Raw genomic sequence first — 20809 nt, 5'->3', positions numbered from 1 at the left:
TCCCAAAGCTGGCAAATTTGAATTTGACTTTAAAGGTTGGGTAGAATATTGACAGAGAGTAACTGGGACAGAGTGGTCGAGGGCATCTCAGCCAAGGGACCGTTCCTGAGGCTTGATAACCGTCTCTGTATGGAGATCAACATCTCCTTTTGGAGTCATGGAAACAGTCCTATCATTTTCACCATCTCTTGCTTTCGGCACAAGCATGGTTTCCATGACATCTTTCTTCCTCACAAAGGAAGACTGGAGGTTAAAGGATTTTTTTTCTCTAAAATACGATTTAGGGAGGTTTAATCATGGCAATACATGTTATACCATTTACAAACCGTGATTAAAAAAGAAAAACTACTCTCCCACCCTCCTCACCTCTGCTGCCTCCCCACCCCTGGCATCTTTCCTAAGTGATAAAAGAGAAACTTGTCTTTCCCCCAGTTTCCAAGTACCGGGTCAGATTGTTTTTCCCCTTTGGAATACATGGCTAATTTATTGCTTTGCTTAAATCTGACTCAAAATCTCTCTGCCCCTACAACACACACACACGCACACTGAACTGAAATAAAACAATCTTTTTTTATTTTTTTAAGCAAAAAATCCATGGGTACATTAGGACTTTTACTGGGCACCTGTCAGAGTGATTATTTTTCCATGATTTTTTTGCTGGACTGTCATATTTTAGCCACTATGTTTCAAGGACAAACTCATGTCGCATTTACAAGACTCTCAACAGGTAAAGTCTTCAGCGTGAGAAGGGGTAAATTGGATTCCACTTTGAGAGCAGGGAGGTTCAGATACAGCTCAAGGTAAAGACCAATTTAAGCGGAAAGCGTTAGCGCTTTGGCAGGAGGGACTTTTTGCAGCAGAGGAGCAGGAAAACCCCTGGATAAGTAGAAGGAATGGGCTACTGGCGTCACGTTATCTTCTTGGAACTTGCTGGACAACTTCCTGATGACGAGTTCCAAGGACAACCAATAATGAGGACATGACGTTCCGGTGCAGGCTCTGTAAAGCTGGGCAAGGAAATGGCCTATTCCAGCGGTTGCCAAAGTTCGTTACCCATCACAATCATCAGGGATGCTTAAAACAGTGGGGGCCCACCCCTGGAGTCCTAGGTCAGTCTGTGTGGGGTAAGCTCACAGCATCTGTAATTTATAAATGTTCTCCAGGTGATTCTGACCAGCCCTGGACTCCCCATTGGCGTTTGGCAATTATTTGCCCAATTTTAAGAGAAATGAAGGCAGGTCGTACACAGGAAGGGGTTCTATAACTTTGTGACTCTGATTTCTCCATTTTTTTAAAAGTCAACCAATTGGTATCTAAATGAAGGTGGTAAGATCATAGCAGATATATAGCTGAGAAAAATGATTTTTTGACTTTTTGTTTTAGGGAGATTCCTGTTGAGCATCTGGCAAACTTTTTCATTGCTCTTTTTACAAAAAATTCTTCCACTTCCTCTTGGTCATGAACCCTATCATCTAGCACTATTGTACTTTGGTCCATGACGCCCTGTCAAATGAGGCTGGTGCCTAGGTCAGGCCCAGGCACTGAGACTCTGCTGGCCAAGCTAGTGTATACATGCTGATGTGCATCTGTCAATCACCTGAAGTGACTAACTTCATGCCTTCTCTCTTTTGAGGTCTATCAGCCTCAAAAAATGCCCACCCCTCATGTCGTCCTCTTCAGAGTATCCTTGGCAATCTTGGCTGTATAACTCCATTCATCAGGGATGGGAAAAGCCAAGAGTTTCCTAATGAATGGCCACTGTCACTCCACCCCTTTTTCATTAATAATGATGCAAAGTTTGTAAATCCCACTCAGCTTGCAGGGTATTACTTCACTGCTTTGTGTCTGCCATCCCTATTTTTATGGTCACATCCCAGAACCAAACCAAGAGATCTTTCTCCACGAGCAGTGGAAAGAACATGACTGATGGAAGACCAGTCTTCAAAGATCTTGGTTACTCTGGAACCATAAACATACAATGACGTGAAATGCTTAAGGAGTGTCTCCTCTGTAGGATCTTTTTTTTTTTTTTCTTTTTTGAAAGTCACGTTCCTTTATTTATTTATTTATTTATTTATTTATTTATTTATTTATTTATTTATTTATGGCTGTGTTGGGTCTTCGTTTCTGTGTGAGGGCCCTCTCCAGTTGCGGCAAGCGGGGACCACTCTTCATCGCGGTACGTGGGCCTCTCACCATCGCGGCCTCTCCCGCCGCGGAGCACAGGCTCCAGACGCGCAGGCTCAGCAATTGTGGCTCACGGGCCCAGCCGCTCCGCGGCACGTGGGATCCTCCCAGACCAGGGCTCGAACCCGTGTCCCCCGCATTGGCAGGCAGACTCCCAACCACTGCGCCACCAGGGAAGCCCTCCTCTGTAGGATCTTAAAGGCTTCCTGCAAAGTGCTAACTAGCCTTGATCAAAAAATTGTCTTCTAAGCTTGAAGGTAGAAATCTGTACATGTGCCCAGCTGTTCTGTGGTTTTCCACCATCAGTAAGGGCCCCTTCTTCTTTCCCTGGCTGGAGTGATGACTGCAAAATGGCTCATTCTCTGTGAAGAAAGATGGTTCACTTACAAGGCCTTTTCAGAGATTAATAAACATAATGTTAATATTGTTTCTGTCAGTACTCATCAGCAACTAGACACTCCACCAAGCCTAATCTCATTTAATTTTCACAACAATCATGAGAGAGTTATTAGCATTATTGCCCTTTTACAGATAAGTAAGACTGAGGTTCAGAAAGGTTAAGAAACTTGCACAAGGCTGGTAAGGGGAAGAGCTAGGCATCAAACCGGGTCTGCTTGACTCATGACTTCATGTGTTTTGAATGTCTTTGCCATGCTTTGTGGGCTTTGGACATAATCTCTGCACAGTAAAGGTAAGAGGCAGTTGGCCAACACAGTTCCCTGCATGTCTTACCAAGAGCACCACCTGTACGTGAAGGCTGCTGGCCTCACCACGGCTGCTGTTGGGGTGGTGGTGGAGGGAGAACACAGGAGGGTAGAATCTGTGATTCCTCCTGCTTTGCTGCATTGTTCATACACCCGCAGAAAGGATCTATCAAAGAATAAATGATCAGTCTCCCTGCTCATCATCTAGTCACCACAGGAACTCAAGTTAAAGATTAAATCCTGCATACACCAATATTATTAGTTATCGCCATCAAGGGCTTTAGCCCATTAGGTAATATCAAGCCCCCGCCATGTCACTGATTTTTTTAACTGTCGGCTGAAGAAGGGGAGACCAGCCCCAAGATTCTGTGTTGTCCTAATTGCCAATCAAGTTGCTCTCGGATGGCATGCTCTGTATATTCTGGAAACTTCATACTGCTACCAGAAATTTCATGATCACCTAGGAAACTTCTAAACATCTTTAAAGGATGTTATTTTCCTGGAAGTGTTATTTCCACTAATGAGCCCTGAGGGCACGGTGACCTTGCCTTTCTCCTTCAAAACGCCATCTCCATCCTTCGTTGTCTGCTATTTATATTGCCACAAGGGCTGTCTTCACCTGCTCTCTGTGTCACTGAAATGTCTTCTTGAATTTAAACAATTTATTTTCACTTCTCTCAGAGAAGCAGCAATGCCTCAGGCTCAAGAAGGTGCATTTCAGTGTCACGGGACATCTGCAATGTGGGCTCTCCGCAAGGGTCTATTCGCACAGCAGAGGTGTGCTCAGGCCGCCATCACACCGGCTGCATCCGCGGTCAATGAGGTCCAGGTGGAGGCAGCCCCCCGGAGAGTGGGTGTAAACAAGATGAAGAGAGCTGGTTTCTGTACTTAGGGAATTTACAATCTAATAAGAAAAGGGAAAGAAAAGTATACAAATAAACACAAAACAAGGAAGAATGTAATGGATGTCTTAAGAAGGCTTTTCACCAAAGTACTATAGAAATCCAGAGGAGGAAAGGGTCCTTTCATAGAAGGACCCACGCATTGGGTTCTTCAGGTGCATTGCAGGAATCCATGCTTTCTCTAGCACGGTGCTAAGTACACTACTTACCCTCAACTCAGCCTGATTCTAATTCTTTCCTACCGGTGATCATATGTTGAAAAACCAAAGCTGTTTCACTTGACCATAGGTGTTTATCAGTGTTGCTTACCCTTCATTCAGCTCCTTTCTTCTCTGCATTTGGCCTGGTGCCCCTGAAGGTCACCCTCATGTCTGAGTCAGGGTGGCAACATGCCCTCAGCAGGTGGGGACAAGCTATTGAGTGGCTTTTCCCGAAGGGTCTAGAAGAATGGGTCCCCAGCTCACCCTGGATTCTGATGGTGGTGCCCGGATATGACCCCCACGTACCTTGAATGGAGACATGATGATTCTCCGGCAAGTTTTTAAATCACCAGCTGATTTCTAAACCTGGTAAGAAGACACGACTCTTCTGTGTAGGTTATGTCCTGTAATGAGGCTGGGGTGTCTTTCCCCCCATCATCCTGTCTCCATCCTTCTTTAAGTCATTAAGAACTACTCTCAGCTGGCTTCCATGCTCCTTCCTATATTGTTTTCCTCCCCCTTTTCTGCGTTCTTGGGAATTCCGGTATTTGAGGGATTTTAAGACTATCTGAGGCAGTGATGATGAAACGGAGCAGGACCCTATGGTCCTCTCCCCCAACCCCGCCCCCCCCCCACCTTGTCCTCCACCTGCCTTTTGTCTGTGGAAAAACTTTAACCAAAGAATAAGTTTAATCAGAGAAGTGAGAAAATGCAGAAACAAAGGAAAACAGTCAAAGGAGACCAAATAATAATAGTTTAGTCATGAAGCATAGTCAAGGACCTTTAGTTCCTTCTCAAGGGCTATAGATAATATTCTGAGCCGTATCCTGTGAGCTGTCTTGTAGATACTGAAATCCCCATCAGGTGGAAGAAGTTAACTACATCATGACCAGACTGTAGCCATGACATAAGCTGCCACAATTCCAAGAATTGGCCTCAAGAAAATGGGACAAACCAACCCTGGAAGTGAAGATGAATTGTACTTAAAACAATCAAGATGACGCTGGTCAGACCACCGATGACCAATTTCAAGATGACGGTCAGAGCTGACCGTGCTGTTTCTGCACGTAGCCCCCTCCCTCTGCCTGTAAAAGCTCTTCCCCACTGGTTGTCACTGCGGGGGGGGGGGGGCAGTTGGCCTTTGGACAGGAGTCCGCCCTCCAACCCCGACTCTGGGGTTGCTGGCATCCAAAATAAAGCAAACTTTCCTTTCCACCAACCTTGCCTCTTTAAGGGCTTTTGAGTGGCGAGCAGCCAGACCCGCACTTTTGGTAACAATGAATCCTTGGGGGTTAAAACATAGTCCAGGACTGTTTCCACCCAGAAGGCCCTTTGAGTCCATGGTACTTTGAAAGTCTCCTTTTGTTGCAATTTATATTATTACCAACAGAGATTTAGGCCAGGAATATATCTGGATTCTTGTTTGTAATCTTAAGGGTATGTGCTAAGTTTATTTATGTTATAATGTCAAAGATTCCTTGACTTTATGAGGAGAATGATCACTTAGTCCACTTTCATGAATGTGAGTTATGCACTTTAATTTAATTTTACTTTAACATAATTTTACTTTAATTTTTCTGTGTACTGGGAGAAGCTCACGGCTCCCACTAAGCCAATAAGCTCTTATGATGTGTACGTATCTTTCCCCTTCTTTGTCTAAATCTTTGAATTTGATGGGGCTTTAAGAAATGGAAGTTTATATACTTTAGAATCTTTTTTTTTTTAAAACATCTTTATTGAAGTATAATTGCCTTACAATGGTGTGTTAGCTTCTGCTTTATAACAAAGTGAATCAGTTATACATATACAATATGTTCCCATTTCTCTTCCCTCTTGCATCTCCCTCCCTCCCACCCTCCCCATCCCACCCCTCTAGGTGGTCACAAAGCACCGAGCTGATCTCCCTGTGCTATGCGGCTGCTTCCCACTAGTTATCTATTTTACATTTGGTAGTGTATATATGTCCATGACACTCTCTTACCCTGTCACATCTCACCCCACCCCCTCCCCATATCCTCAAGTCCATTCCCTAGTAGGTCTGTGTCTTTATTCCCGTCTTGCCACTAGGTTCTTCATGGCCTTTTTTTTTTTCCTTAGATTCCATATATATGTGTTAGCATACTGTATTTGTTTTTCTCTTTCTGACTTACTTCACTCTGTATGACAGACTCTAACTCCATCCACCTCATTACAAATACCTCCATTTCATTTCTTTTTATGGCTGAGTAATATTCCATTGTATATATGTGCCGCATCTTCTTTATCCATTCATCTGTCGATGGGCATTTAGGTTGCTTCCATGTCCTGGCTATTGTAAATAGAGCTGCAATGAACATTTTGGTACATGACTCTTTTTGACCTATGGTTTTCTCAGGGTATATGCCCAGTAGTGGGATTGCTGGGTCATATGGTAGTTCTATTTGTAGTTTTTTAAGGAACCTCCATACTGTTCTCCATAGTGGCTATATCAATTTACATTCCCACCAACAGTGCAAGAGGGTTCCCTTTCCTCCACACCCTCTCCAGCATTTATTGTTTCTAGATTTTTTGATGATGGCCATTCTGACCGGTGTGAGATGATATCTCATTGTAGTTTTGATTTGCATTTCTCTAATGATTAATGATGTTGAGCATTCTTTCATGTGTCTGTAGGCCATCTGTATATCTTCTTTGGAGAAATGTCTATTTAGGTCTTCTGCCCATTTTTGGATTGGGTTGTTTGTTTCTTTAATATTGAGCTGCATGAGCTGTTTATATATTTTGGAGATTAATCCTTTGTCTGTTGATTCGTTTGCAAATGTTTTCTCCTATTCTGAGGGTTGTCTTTTCATCTTGTTTATGATTTCCTTTGCTGTGCAAAAGCTTTTAAGTTTCATGAGGTCCCATTTGTTTATTTTTGTTTTTATTTCCATTACTCTAGGAGGTGGATCAAAAAAGATCTTGCTGTGATTTATGTCAAAGAGTGTTCTTCCTATGTTTTCCTCTAAGAGTTTTTTAGTGTCCGGTCTTACATTTAGGTCTCAAATCCATTTTCAGTTTATTTTTGTGTATGGTGTTAGAGAGTGTTCTAATTTCATTCTTTTACATGTAGCTGTCCAGTTTTCCCAGCGCCACTTATTGAAGAGACTGTCTTTTCTCCATTGTATATCCTTGCCTCCTTTTTTGTAGATTAGTTGACCATAGGTGCGTGGATTTATCTCTGGGTTTTCTATCTTGTTCCATTGATCTATGTTTCTGTTTTTGTGCCAGTACCATATTGTCTTGATGACTGTAGCTTTGTAGTATAGTCTGAAGTCAGGGAGTCTGATTCCTCCAGCTCCATTTTTTTCCCTCAAGACTGCTTTGACTATTCGGGGTCTTTTGTGTCTCCATACAAATTTTAAGATTTTTTCTTCTAGTTCCGTAAAAAATGCCATTGGTAATTTGATAGGGATTGCATTGAATCTGTAGATTGCTTTGGGTAGCATAGTCATTTTCACAAAGTTGATTCTTCCAATCCAAGAACATGGTGTATCTCTCCATCTGTTGGTATCATCTTTAATTCTTTCATCAGTGTCTTATAGTTTTCTGCATACAGGTCTTTTGTCCCCCTAGGTAGGTTTATTCCTAGGTATTTTATTCTTTTTGTTGCAATGGTAAATGGAAGTGTTTCCTTAATTTCTCTTTCAGATATTTCATCATTAGTGTATAGGAATGCTAGAGATTTCTGTGCATTAATTTTGTATCCTGCAACTTTACCAAATTCATTGATTACCTCTAGTAGTTTTCTGGTGGCATCTTTAGGATTCTCTGTGTATAGTATCATGTCATCTGCAAACAGTGACAGTTTTACTTCTTCTTTTCCAATTTGTATTCCTTTTATTTCTTTTTCTTCTCTGATTGCCGTGGCTAGGACTTCCAAAACTATGTTGAATAATAGTGGTGAGAGTGGACAACCTTGTCTTGTTCCTGATCTTAGAGGAAATGCTTTCAGTTTTTCACCATTGAGAATGATGTTTGCTGTGGGTTTGTCATATATGGCCTTTATTATGTTGAGGTACGTTCCCTCTATGCCCACTTTCTGGAGAGTTTTTATCATAAATGGGTGTTGAATTTTGTCAAAAGCTTTTTCTGCATCTGTTGAGATGATCATATGGTTTTTCTTCTTCAACTTGTTAATATGGTTTACCACATTGATTGATTTGCATATATTGAAGAATCCTTGCATCTCTGGCATAAATCCCACTTGATCATGGTGTATGATTCTTTTAATGTGTTGTTGGATTCTGTTTGCTAGTATTTTGTTGAGGATTTTTGCATCTATATTCATCAGTGATATTGGTCTGTAATTTTCTTTTTTTTTTAATTATTTATTTATTTATTTATTTATTTTTGGCTGTGTTGGGTCTTTCGTTTCTGTGCGAGGGCTTTCTCTAGTTGCGGCAAGTGGGGGCCACTCTTCATTGCAGTGCGCGGGCCTCTCACTATCGCGGCCTCTCTTGTTGAGGAGCACAGGCTCCAGACGCGCAGGCTCAGTAATTGTTGCTCACTGGCCTAGTTGCTCTGCGGCATGTGGGATCTTCCCAGACCAGGGCTTAGAACTCGTGTCCCCTGCATTGGCAGGCAGACTCTCAACCACTGCGCCACCAGGGAAGCCCCTGTAATTTTCTTTCTTTGTAACATCTTTGTCTGCTTTTGGTATCAGGGTGATGGTGGCCTCATAGAATGAGTTTGGGAGTGTTCCTTCCTCCACAATTTTTTGGAAGAGTTTGAGAAGGATGGGTGTTAGCTCTTCTCTAAATGTTTGATAGAATTCACCTGTGAAGCCATCTGGTCCTGGACTTGTTTGTTGGAAGAGTTTTAATCACAGTTTCAATTTCAGTGCTTGTGATTGGTCTGTTCATATTTTCTATTTCTTCCTGGTTCAGTCTTGGAAGGTTATACCTTTCTAAGAAGTTGTCCATTTCTTCCAGGTTGTCCATTTTATTGGCATAGAGTTGCCTGTAATAGTGTCTTAGGATGCTTTGTATTTCTGCGGTGTCTGTTGTAACTTCTCCTTTTTCATTTCTAATTTTATTGATTTGAATCCTCTCCCTCTTTTTCTTGATGAGTCTGGCTAATGGTTTATCAATTTTGTTTATCTTCCCAAAGAACCAGCTTTTAGTTTTATTGATCTTTGCTATTGTTCTCTTTGTTTCTATTTCATTTATTTCTGCTCTGATCTTTATGATTTCTTTCCTTCTGCTAACTTTGGGTTTTGTTTCTTCTTCTTTCTCTAGTTCCTTTAGGTGTAAGGTTAGATTGTTTATTTGAGATTTTTCTTGTTTCTTGAGGTAGGCTTGTATAGCTATAAACTTCCCTCTTAGAACTGCTTTTGCTGCATCCCATAGGTTTTGGATCATCGTGTTTTCATTGTCATTTGTCTCTAGGTATTTTTTGATTTCCTCTTTGATTTCTTCAGTGATCTCTTGGTTATTTAGTAATGTATTGTTTAGCCTCCATGTGTTTGTGTTTTTTACGATTTTTTCCCCTGTAATTCATTTCTAATCTCATAGCATTGTGGTCAGAAAAGATGCTTGATATGATTTCAATTTTCTTAAATTTACTGAGGCTTGATTTGTGACCCAAGATGTGATCTATCCTGGAGAATGTTCCGTGTGCACTTGAGAAGAACGTGTAATCTGCTGTTTTTGGATGGAATGTCCTATAAATATCAATTAAATCTATCTGGTCTGTTGTGTCATTTAAAGCTTGTGTTTCCTTGTTAATTTTCTGTCTGGATGATCTGTCCATTGGTGTAAGTGAGGTGTTAAAGTCCCCCAATATTACTGTGTTACTGTCGATTTTCTCTTTTATAGCTGTTGGCAGTTGCTTTATGTATTGAGGTGCTCCTATGTTGGGTGCATATATATTTATAATTGTTATATCTTCTTCTTGGATTGATCCCTTGATCATTATGTAATGTCCTTCCTTTTCTCTTGTAACATTCTTTATTTTAAAGTCTAGTTTATCTGATATGAGTATTGCTACTCCAGCTTCCTTTTGATTTCCATTTGCATGGAATATCTTTTTCTATCCCCTCACTTTCAGTCTGTATGTGTCCCTAGGTCTGAAGTGGGTGTCTTGTAGACAGCATATATATGGGTCTTGTTTTTGTATCCATTCAGCAAGCCTTTGTCTTTTGGTTGGAGCATTTAATCCATTCACGTTTAAGGTAATTATCAATATGTATGTTCCTATGACCATTTTCTTAATTGTTTTGAGTTTGTTTTTGTAGGTCCTTTTCTTGTCCTGTGTTTCCCACTTAGAGAAGTTTCTTTAGCATTTGTTGTAGAGCTGGTTTGGTGGTGCTGAATTCTCTTAGCTTTTGCTTGTCTGTAAAGCTTTTGATTTCTCCATCGAATCTAAATGAGATCCTTGCTGGGTAGAGTAATCTTGGTTGTAGGTTCTTCCCTTTCATCACTTTAAGTATATCATGCCACTCCTTTCTGGCTTGTAGAGTTTCTGCTGAGAAATCAGCTGTTAACCTTGTGGGAGTTCCCTTGTATGTTATTTGTTGTTTTTCCCTTGCTGCTTTCAGTAATTTTTCTTTGTCTTTAATTTTTGCCAATTTGATTACTATGTGTCTTGGCGTGTTTCTCCTTGGGTTTATCCTGTATGGGACTTGCTGTGCTTCCTGGACTTGGGTGGCTATTTCCTTTCCCATGTTAGGGAAGTGTTCAACTATAATCTCTTCAAATATTTTCTCTGGTCCTTTCTCTCTCTCTCTTCTCCTTCTGGGACCCCATAATGCAAATGTTGTTGTGTTTAATGTTGTCCCAGAGGTCTCTTAGGCTGTCTTCATTTCTTTTCATTCTTTTTTCTTTATTCTGTTCCGCAGCAGTGAATTCCACCATTCTGTCTTCCAGGTCACTTATCCGTTCTTCTGCGTCAGTTATTCTGCTATTGATTCCTTCTAGTGTAGTTTTCATTTCAGTTATTGCATTGGTCATCTCTGTTTGTTTGTTCTTCAATTCTTTGAGGTCTTTGTTAAACATTTCTTGCATCTTCTCGATCTTTGCCTCCATTCTTTTTCTGAGGTCCTGGATCATCTTCACTATCATTACTCTGAATTCTTTTTCTGGAAGGTTGCCTATCTCCACTTCATTTAGTTGTTTTTCTGGGGTTTTATATTGTTCCTTCATCTGGTACATAGCCCTCTGCCTTTTCATCTTGTCTCTCTTTCTGTGATTGTGGTTTTTGTTCCACAGGCTGCAGGATTGTAGTTCTTCTTGCTTCTGTTGTCTGCCCTCTGGTGGATGAGGCTATCTAAGAGGGCTGTGTAAGCTTCCTGATGGGAGGGACTGGTGGTGGGTAGAGCTGACTGTTGCTCTGAGTTTGATAGTTATTGATTGAGTGAAAACACATATGTTATTTAACATAATCTCTAAGGATAAACACCAAAAGTTTATTTTTGTGATGAGAAAGTTATACTTTCTTTCCCCTCCTGAGAATTCTTTTCCCATTTACTTTGGTGAGAATGGGATGGAGGGCCAAGAACAGAGCTATGAAAAACAGAGAGAAGAAGGAAATTAGAAGAGATTAAAGCATAGAGAGTGATAATCAAGACAGAAAGGAAGTGAAAAGAAGGCTATCCTTCTTGATATTAGTGTATCAGTTTCAGGACCAGAGAGAAAAATGCCCATGGATTTTCAAAAAGCAAGCTGGGGTTCCCATCTGGCCATGAGGTAGGGCCATGTCCATCTGTCCGTGCTTCCGAAGGAAGAGAAGAGAACATGTGAGGTCTCCCTGTACAAAGTTCAGAAGGAAATCGGGCATCCACAGTCCAGCTGTCTCTCCATTCTGTTTATTTTCCTTTTCATACTCTCTCCCAGCTCCTAGGAACCTTCCCTTTCAGCCTGTTCAGCTGAAGATTGCAAGAAAACATAACCTTGGCAACCCCAAAGGGCCTTTGGAACCCATTCAGACATCCATTATTAAAATCCAAAAGCTAGATTTTTCCTGAGAACTAAGCACAGTACTTGGCTATGCTTGGTAGACGTATGGAAATATGCTGGCTCTTCCTTGTGGGTGAGTGGGCAGTAGCACTGTTGACCTACCTAAACTGGGAAAGCAAGTATAGGTGAAGAATCTTTAGTGCTGTGTCTTTTTACCCTTTATGTGAATACAGCCTGGAAAAGGTACTCTTGAAGTATGCTCTAGCCTAAAGAAGAGAAGTTCATGGTGGAGGCAAGAGCACATGGAACCTGGCTGCCAGTGTCATTGACAATGATCTTCCCAGGAGATTGTCCTGTTATGGTAGCTCTGAAAGTAGAACCTCCCTCACTCAGTAGATTCTGCTTGGAAATGGGCTAATGGCTTACAGTGGTTCCTCTTCCAGTCCAATTGCTCTCCTTTTGGGGTAGTAGCTCCAAAGTGCCAGAGGTGAGGGAAGGGGTGCATCCCTCACCTGAAATTGGAATATGAGCAAAATCTAGTTAAAGAGAATCTCCAGAGTAGATGTGACCTGTGGAATGAGAGCATTCATATGAGGAAGTGTAGCTGGTGGGAAGAAGTGTTTCTGAGAGGAGGTACCAGAGAGGGATTACAAGTAACTTGAGGGGTTTAGCAAGAGACAGTGGATAATGATGGTGGTAGGATACCTGTGGTTGCATTTCAGGGACCAACAGATAGCAGTTCTATTGCAGCTGCCAGCTGATAGCTAGCTGCCTGCTTTTCTCCTTCCAGTGGTGCCTTAAGAGTCCTTTCCTCAGAGTGTTGATCTTGGTACAGTTTTCCCCATATGCCCTTTACTAGGGATGGCTCAGATTCCTACACACAAAGGGAAGATAAGAATTGAATACTGAAATATTCAGATATATGGTTTATCCATGGGGTTGCTAGACTCAAAATCTCCAACTAGTAGGACATTTTCACCAAACCATATTTTACTTTCATGGTCTAACTATATGCATAGACAAAGATCATATTTTCCTCTGGGCTTTAGTATAGTATCTTCCTTTAGTACAATATCTTTCCTCTGGGCTTTAGTACAGTTGCTTTGGTATCCATAGGGGATTGATTGCAGGATTCCTGTGAGCACCGAGATTCGATGATGCTCAAGTCCTTTGTATAAAATGGCATAGTATTTGCATATAACCTATGCCCATCTTCCTGTATACTTTAAATCATCTCTAGGTTACTTATAATACTTAATATAATGTTATGCTATGTAAATAGTTGTGACTATAAGTGCTATGTAAATAGTTGCCAGCCATGCAGCAAATTCAAGTTTTGCTTTTTGGAACTTTCTGGAATTTTTTTTTCCTGAATATTTTTGATCTCCAGTTGGTTGAATCTGCAAATACAGAACTGTGGATACAGAAGGCCAACTGTACTTCAGAAGCTGGAAATCAATGGAAATACACACACACACACACACACACACACACCCCACACACATGCATGTAGCTTTTTCTATGATTAGGGTTGGTTATGGAGGAAAAGTAGGTAATGTTTCATTCATTAATTTGTTCATTCATTCATTCATGTCATATACTCTGAGCACAGTTTTGAGCTAGTTCTCCTACTAGGAGCTGAAGTATAGCAGGGTATAGTCAGAAGTCTTCACCCTTATAAGGCTCATAACTAATATGACCTCAGGCAGTAGATTGATGTCTCTATTATCTCTACAATACAATATAATATTCAGTTGACTTTCTTCCTCTCTGTTCTCTGTCCTGGGAGTCCCGTGGGCCCCAGCACCTCTGCAATCCCAGAGCAGATGCACGGAGGCCAGAGTCAGGGGAGTGCACCGCGACCCTGACTCATGTCCGCCGGGTGACTGGATAAGCCAGTGGGTTTCTTGGGGGCTTCCATTTCCACAACCGTATTATGAAAAATCCAATACCTACCCTTGCCACAAGGGCCATTCTGCTGGCTTCCAGTGTCCCAGCTATGCTAGGAACAGCTGGCTGTCCTAGGCGGTGCTTTTGCATTAGTGTTTCATGCTGTCTGTTCAATGTCCACATTCGTGGTGCGAGGACCACCTGGTCGGAGGTGGCCTGCTCTGCTTCGGCGTGGAATCCTGGCTTCTCTCTGCCGTCTTGTTTGTAAAGCTCCGCCTGCTCAGTCTCCGAGGAGAGGAGGACCCCAGGCAGCGCTGCTGGCTGCTCTGAGTCCGCTCTGCGAAGAGTTCTGGTAATTTTCCTCTGAGAGAAAAAGGGCTGGTTGCCAGCCTTAGCCTGTGATCCCTCCGCTGTCCCGCCTGTGTCAGCTGATGAAATAAGGGCTTTTGATTTCATTTTCCGTTATTTTCTCTGACACGGAGCCACTAAGGAAAGGAGGCTAGAAACTTTCAGGTTATCCCAGGCAGCTGAGAAATAGTCACAGGAACAAAATTATTAGACTCACTAAATCCTAGGACTCAAATCACAGTAGTATACTAACACTTATGAATACATTATGCCTTTGTAGATTTGCAGATATGTTTGTGTATGCACATTTTTATACCCCCCCAAATTTGTATCAGATGGGAAAGAATAATACCCCCTTTGCACTATCTTTGTTTTTCAGGTTGAAAAGCAAAAAGCACCATGGAGCTCTTGGCCAAAAAGAGCTTCTCTTCTGTACATTTTTGGAGCAGGGTTTTGTGGGAATCTAGGTTTTCCATCTTTTTAAAAAATTATTCCTGTATTCTAGCTACTTGTGGGGACCCTTCCTCTTGGAAAATGTAGAGTGTCTAACGCTGAACATTTTAGTTGAGGCACTATACCTCAAGCTCCTGGTGTATTTTGTTGCCTTCTAGTATATTTCACCACAGAAAGTGTGTGCAGGTATGGGTGTATTTCCTTTAACAACACAATCTAGTCCTATATGCCGGGAGCATTATTTTTCTTATCAAGACTTTAAATCCTTCTCTCCTTGCTAAATAATAAATTTAACATTATTTAAAGAGATTGGACTCTCGTGCCTATTTCCCTTATAAGAGCCTCTAAGGAGCTGAGAATGACTCTGCATGAAACTTCTGGAACAAGCGGGGTCAACCTTGAGCAGATTATTTCTGATTCTCAGCTCTCTCCTTTGATGGAAGGGGCATGGGGCTCAGTAAATGCTGCCAAGGATCTTTAAATTGTGGGCACATCTACCTGTATAAACAGTTTAAATAAATGCATCAGTGTGTTTCATTCGTTTAAGTTAGTAAAATATACACTTACTAAATTACACACTTGGATTCATTCTCTCCACACTGCTTTGGAATGAAACCAGCCATTTAAGGGAAAAGGTCAATTTGGTTGGTTGCTGCTATCGTGTAAGATAGAACAATGCACGTTAACATGCTTTTCCCCCTTTAGCCGTGGGCACAGCTGGTATTATATAGTCCAAAGTGATTCAACGGGTCAATTATTGTGACATTGCATTTCTAAACTGTTCCAAAAGCAAAGGTTGAAAGTTGCTTTTAAGAGTTATCAAGTGATCATTCTGTTAGTATCTGGAAGGAAAAAAACCCCTGAGAAAACCCTGCTCACAGGGGTCATTTCATTTGGTTCACATATTCACCGGAGGAATATCGGATTCCTCTCTAATAATCACTAAGGTGCCATGTGGGATCATTTAGCTAAGTGATATGCAGTTGTGGTCATCCCTCACAGGTAACTATGGCAACGGATGCTGTGCTGACAAGCTCTGTGCCTACCATTATTAGAGATTCGACAGTCTTCTCAACTACAATTAACTTGTATTTTTTCCCCCCTGGATCTGTAAGGCAATTGACGTCAGCATTTCCAGAGTGCAAATAAAGACATTTCGGATATGGAAAAAAAACAGACTTCATTTTAAAATCATGGCATTCACTCAGAAAGGCAGCTCAGAGAGGGAAATGCAAATGGGGAAGCATCAGTCTGGTCTGCCTTTCTCTTTTCAGAGAGAAGGAGCTTGTCAATGTTTCTATGTGTGAAATTTGAGCCAATGGTTTTAGACATTTCCATGTGTGAAAGAGCTAATTATTTTCTTGCAATATTTAGAGAGAAAGCATCCCAGAGAAAATTCTAAATAGCAATACACTATTTTGGCCAGCCCACAAGATAGCTTTTTCTCAGCCTTTCTAATGAGTTGTTTGCAGTTTTATTTCTCCAGGGTTTGTGGTGAAAAGCAGTCTGATTATTTTGACTTTGAAACTTTACTTAATAGTATTTTAATGTGTCAGAAATCCTTAGGCAAGGGACTAAGGCTTCAAAAGAACTCTGCATTCTGGGTATATTTAGTTCCATGGTAGGGTTAGGACAAAAGCAGACCTTGGTGTCTGCTGTGAAAAGCTGAAAGTCCCCAGAAAGAAACTTCAGCAGATTCCAGGTTAATAAGCATTTATTCAGTACCCATATGTGCCTTGAAAATCCTAGGTACTTTCACATTTATCTCCTCACTTAGTATCCTTATTAAGGTAAAAAGAACTCTTACAATTAGCCTTGAATATATATATATATATGTGTGTGTGTGTGTATGTGTGTATATATATATATCCCCAAGGAGATAATTAACAAGGGTTAAAAAAAGGAAATAACTCCACCTCATTGGATCTGAATAAAATTTGATGAAGAAGAAAAAAATAGAAGCAGAGTCCAGCAATGTTTGGATGATCCTATCTGGTCAACTCTGGAGGCTGTTACACCTAGTTCTTTATTTTTCTCTACTAATGTGACAGTGTGTTTCACCACCTCTTCAAGGTGGGAGTTTTTCCAATGATGTTTACTTGCTGGAGCTTGGACTTGACTCAGCTGAGTTCTTGCTCCAGAAAATTCAACGAGGACAGTGACTAAAGTCTTGAAGCCTCAGGCTGTGCTTATCAAGTACCATCTGATTTCCCTGGAGTTTAGACCTGGGGTCGGAAGGAATCAGGTATTGGGCCTCAGCATACCCAGACTGAAAGACACTCAGAAATATCATTCTTCTCCTACAGCAGAAATTTCTAGAAAGTTACTTCTAGGCCAGAAGCCAAAGAATGTAAGGTTCAGAGCTGGAAGACTTGGATTTGAAATCCTGGCCCTACTCCTTGCTCTCTTTGTGTCCTGGGATGGATTATATTACCTCTTTCTAATTTTCTAATCTCATATTGAAAAATGTTATAATGAGGTTGATTTAAATGTAAAATGAGATAGAGTAGGGGTGCGATTTCTGTAAATTCTAAAACGCTTTTGCAAAACTCACTAACTCACTATTGGAAAAATAAGAAAATACAATCTTGGGGTTGGAAAAGGAAAGGGAAGCCAAATGGTTGGTATTGGAGTAGATTTTTTTGCAATGCTTTCTTGGGCAAGATACGTACAATGGAGACAAATCATACTGAGCCTTATCCCACAGTCTGTCAGTTGGGAGTTGGGGGGAGGAGTTTGAGAAGAAGGAATCATATAGTCAGGAGTGTTTTGATACATTTTGATGCATAACAGCATCATGGGTAGAGTGATGCCACTCTATAGGTTGGGTGAAGGGAATGATCTTGATGCTACCATTTTTTAAGCACTTACTATGTGATAGGCACATCACAAAATGTGCAAAATGCTTTACAAACATTCCTTTATATGTAACAAGAAATTTATGCAGATGAACTCTTACTATACCCTAGTCTGCATATCAGGAGATTAGAATATAAAGAACTAGCTTGCCCTGCGTTCACCTGGAGAAAGTGGCAGAGCTAGCCCTTAAGCTTATGGAGGGACCCCAGCCCACCAGTTAACTAAACATACTCCGAATTGAGGTGAATGGAGTAAAATGATAACCTGATTTACATAAGATAAATAACGTATTTATTAATTTATTGAATAATAATAATTTCTGCAAGTTTCTGTGCTAGGACCTGGGTCTATAAAAGTAAGCATCTTGACCACCTGCAGCTTCTGGTCTGCTGGAGAAGTGTGATACATATGGAATAAATACTTAAATATTAATCGATTAATTTATTGATTAAATGCAAGTATAATAAGTGCTGTACAAGAGAGTATTGGGAGCTCTGAGAGCGTGTAGAGAGGGCGGTAACGTAGCCAAAGGGATAATGAGGAAGTGCCACTGAAGAGAATTCTTGGATGGAGTAGCCAGGTGAGTGACATGTATATAATTTCCTCCCATCTCCCCATGCCCACATTGTAGAAACAGTTCTTCAAAACTCAGCTCAAACGCTGCTTCCTCAGTGCTCTCCCAGCTGAACATGACCCTCCTTCTCTGGAGTCCAATAATTGTTTTATTAATAGTGAACATTAATTATGTACCTACTATGTGCCAAATGTTCTAAATGCTTTCAATGGATAACTCATTTGACCCTCACAACAACCCCTTAGGTATCTACTATTATTGTCACCATTTTGCAGATGAGAAAACTGAGGGAGGCAAAATAACTCTTCTTGTCCAGACAGTGCTGTACAACCCAAGAGAGGGTGGTTATAACACTTGGCTATGCAGGCTCTAGCTATGCCTCTCTTGTGGGACTTAGGCTTTCTGACCAGTATTAAACTAATTTTTGGAGGTATTATCTTCCTTATTGGACAGTAAGTGCTTTTTTAAAATATATAATTTACATGCAATAAAGTGAACAGACTTTAAACACCCCTCCTCTATAAAACATTTCCATCACTGCTGAAAGTTTCTTTGGATCCCTTTTCAATCAAGAACCCTCTTCTCCATTTCATCCCAGGGATGATTTATATTATCACAGTTTGTTTTTCTCTGATGTAGAACTTCATATAAATGGAATCATACAGTATGCACTCTTTTTTGTCTGGATTCTTTCACTTAGCACAATGTTTTTGAGATTCATCCACTTTGTTCTTTTTTATTGTTGGTAGTACTCCACACATAAGCTCCTGAGGACCTGCCCATTTTTGTATCCACTGCTGTACTTAGAACCAAAGTGATATTAAAAATATTTATCAACAGGGATGACAGGGTGCTTATCAGAACAGACACTGGCCTAAGGGCTGGAGCAGAGTCATGTGCCAGGGGTTAACTCTTAGTCACTGGATTGTGGGAATGTAGGGGTCCTGGAGAGGTGCCATAGGAATGGGGATGGCTGGGGTGGTGATGGGGCACTTGAAGGCTCGGTACAGTGGCTATTCACCAGCCAGCATGGGAGTTTTCACTATTTCGACAACTGATACAAGTGTACCGGTGTATGCTGCTGAATATCAGCTCTGCCTAGTAAAGTGTCCTATACAGTAAAGACATTCGATAATATTTGTTTTTTGAATGGATTAATAACTACAAATTAAATGTAAACTGAGGATCTCTGCTTTTATCACTTAGAATTGATCTGTCTTGAAAGTATCTCTAAGTACTTTGGTTTTGTTAGTTGTATCATATAGTTATTAAAAAAATTTTAGAGCCTGTATCTAGATTGTAGCATTTGGCCCAAACTGGATCCCTATCGTGGTATCAAAGACTGATGAGCAACCAGTAAATGCTGTTAAGTCTTAAATTGAGTTTTCAGATACGAACAGTTATACCTGGAATATCACGGGGAGGAGAAGCAAGGCTATCGGTTGCGGAATGGGTACCCAATAGAGTACCGGGCACATGGTGAAGGCCCAAAAATATTCGTCAAGTGAATGATTATGTGAATGACTACTTGTATGTGTTAAGAAGAGGAAGAGGTCAATAAGGGTTGGAGTATCCAGAGGAGACTTCTTAAAGAAAGTGGGTGGAAGGTAGACCATGAGGGTGGGAGGTTTTAGATGAGAGAGTTAGAATAGTGAAGAGCATGAATAAAGAAATGGCACGGGTCCTGTAGAGGACACGTTTTTGCCTTCACAGCACCCCTTCTTCTTGCTATGGGGGACTCAACTACATTTTCTCTGTTGCTTTCAGGCTTGGAGGGATGGCCAGTCAAGGAATTCTCTCTTCCCTGGACAGAAGTGGATGGGTGATCCAAGCTACACTGGTAAGACGTTCTCTTCTTAGCATGTGGATATCACAGAGAATAATCCAGAGAATTTGGTTAAACTCATGAATCCTGATGGCAGTGCCCTGAATGGTTGCTTGGTTGCTGCTACCTAGCTCTCCAGAGCTTTCCTGATTCCTGGATTTTCTGAAATTTTGACCACTCTGCTATTCCTTCGTTTCTGTGAATTATTCTATGCCTTTCAGTATATATATATATATATATATATATTTTTTTTTTTTTTACTTAATGTAGCAGGAGTCAATTTCTGTTCCTTGTAACCAACAAACCTTGATGGACTTAGGCATTTTCTGGCTTCCCAGCCCCTAGCAGTTTTTTTTTAAGATATCCTAGCTGGTCAGTAGCTGATTTCAGAATTCTTTTGAATGTTTACTTTAGAGAATGGAATCCCCTACACTTTCCTTATGAGCAGACCTTGTGGTTTCACTACTTGAGTCATAAATTGAGATGTCTAGAAATGGAATGTTCCTCTTTATAACTCAACATCACGTTTTGCTATGCATGACCCCCTAAGAGGTTCCACTCAGAAGGGTGTTGTGAAGATTTGAAGATAATACCAATCATATTGTAGACTCTTAAGAACAAAGATATAGTCTGATTTTAAAAAAATGAAGATTCTTAATTTTATAGCTGTAGCCAGTGGCTGTCTTGTGGGTTTTTCCCCCACTTACTTCATCTACTATTTTTCTTGCAATAAAAGTAAATTTTTCTCTCTCCCTTCCCACCTCCTTTTATTGGGATAAACCATTGTTGTGGTGGTGCCTTCTGTCTTTCTTTCTTAGCCTCCACTAACATTTTCATTAGCTTCATCACTTGCTACTTACTTGGAACACTCCAAGGTTTGCTTCTGACTAGTGCTAATTGAACTATACTCCTCATTTTTTCTCATGAATCCTGGGGAGAGTAGCATTTTCT

At 40.9% G+C, this 20809-nt stretch overlaps 1 protein-coding gene across 1 annotated transcript in view; it reads left to right on the top strand.

The window, feature by feature from the left end:
• Positions 1 to 10977: 10977 nt before the first annotated feature.
• The window catches only part of KCNE4 (potassium voltage-gated channel subfamily E regulatory subunit 4), a 48405-nt gene continuing 38573 nt past the window's right edge, over positions 10978 to 20809 (top strand). Inside the window, exon 1 of the mRNA XM_082396826.1 lies at positions 10978 to 19873. The gene's annotated coding sequence lies outside the window, so the exon portion shown is untranslated. The remainder of the gene's footprint in view (positions 19874 to 20809) is intronic.

The sequence above is a fragment of the Balaenoptera borealis genome (assembly GCF_965194805.1).
Source record: "Balaenoptera borealis genome assembly, chromosome: 6".
Taxonomy (NCBI): Eukaryota; Metazoa; Chordata; class Mammalia; order Artiodactyla; family Balaenopteridae; genus Balaenoptera; species Balaenoptera borealis.
The sequence above is the reverse complement of the archived record's forward strand: the minus strand, read 5'-3'. Positions and strand labels throughout refer to the sequence as shown.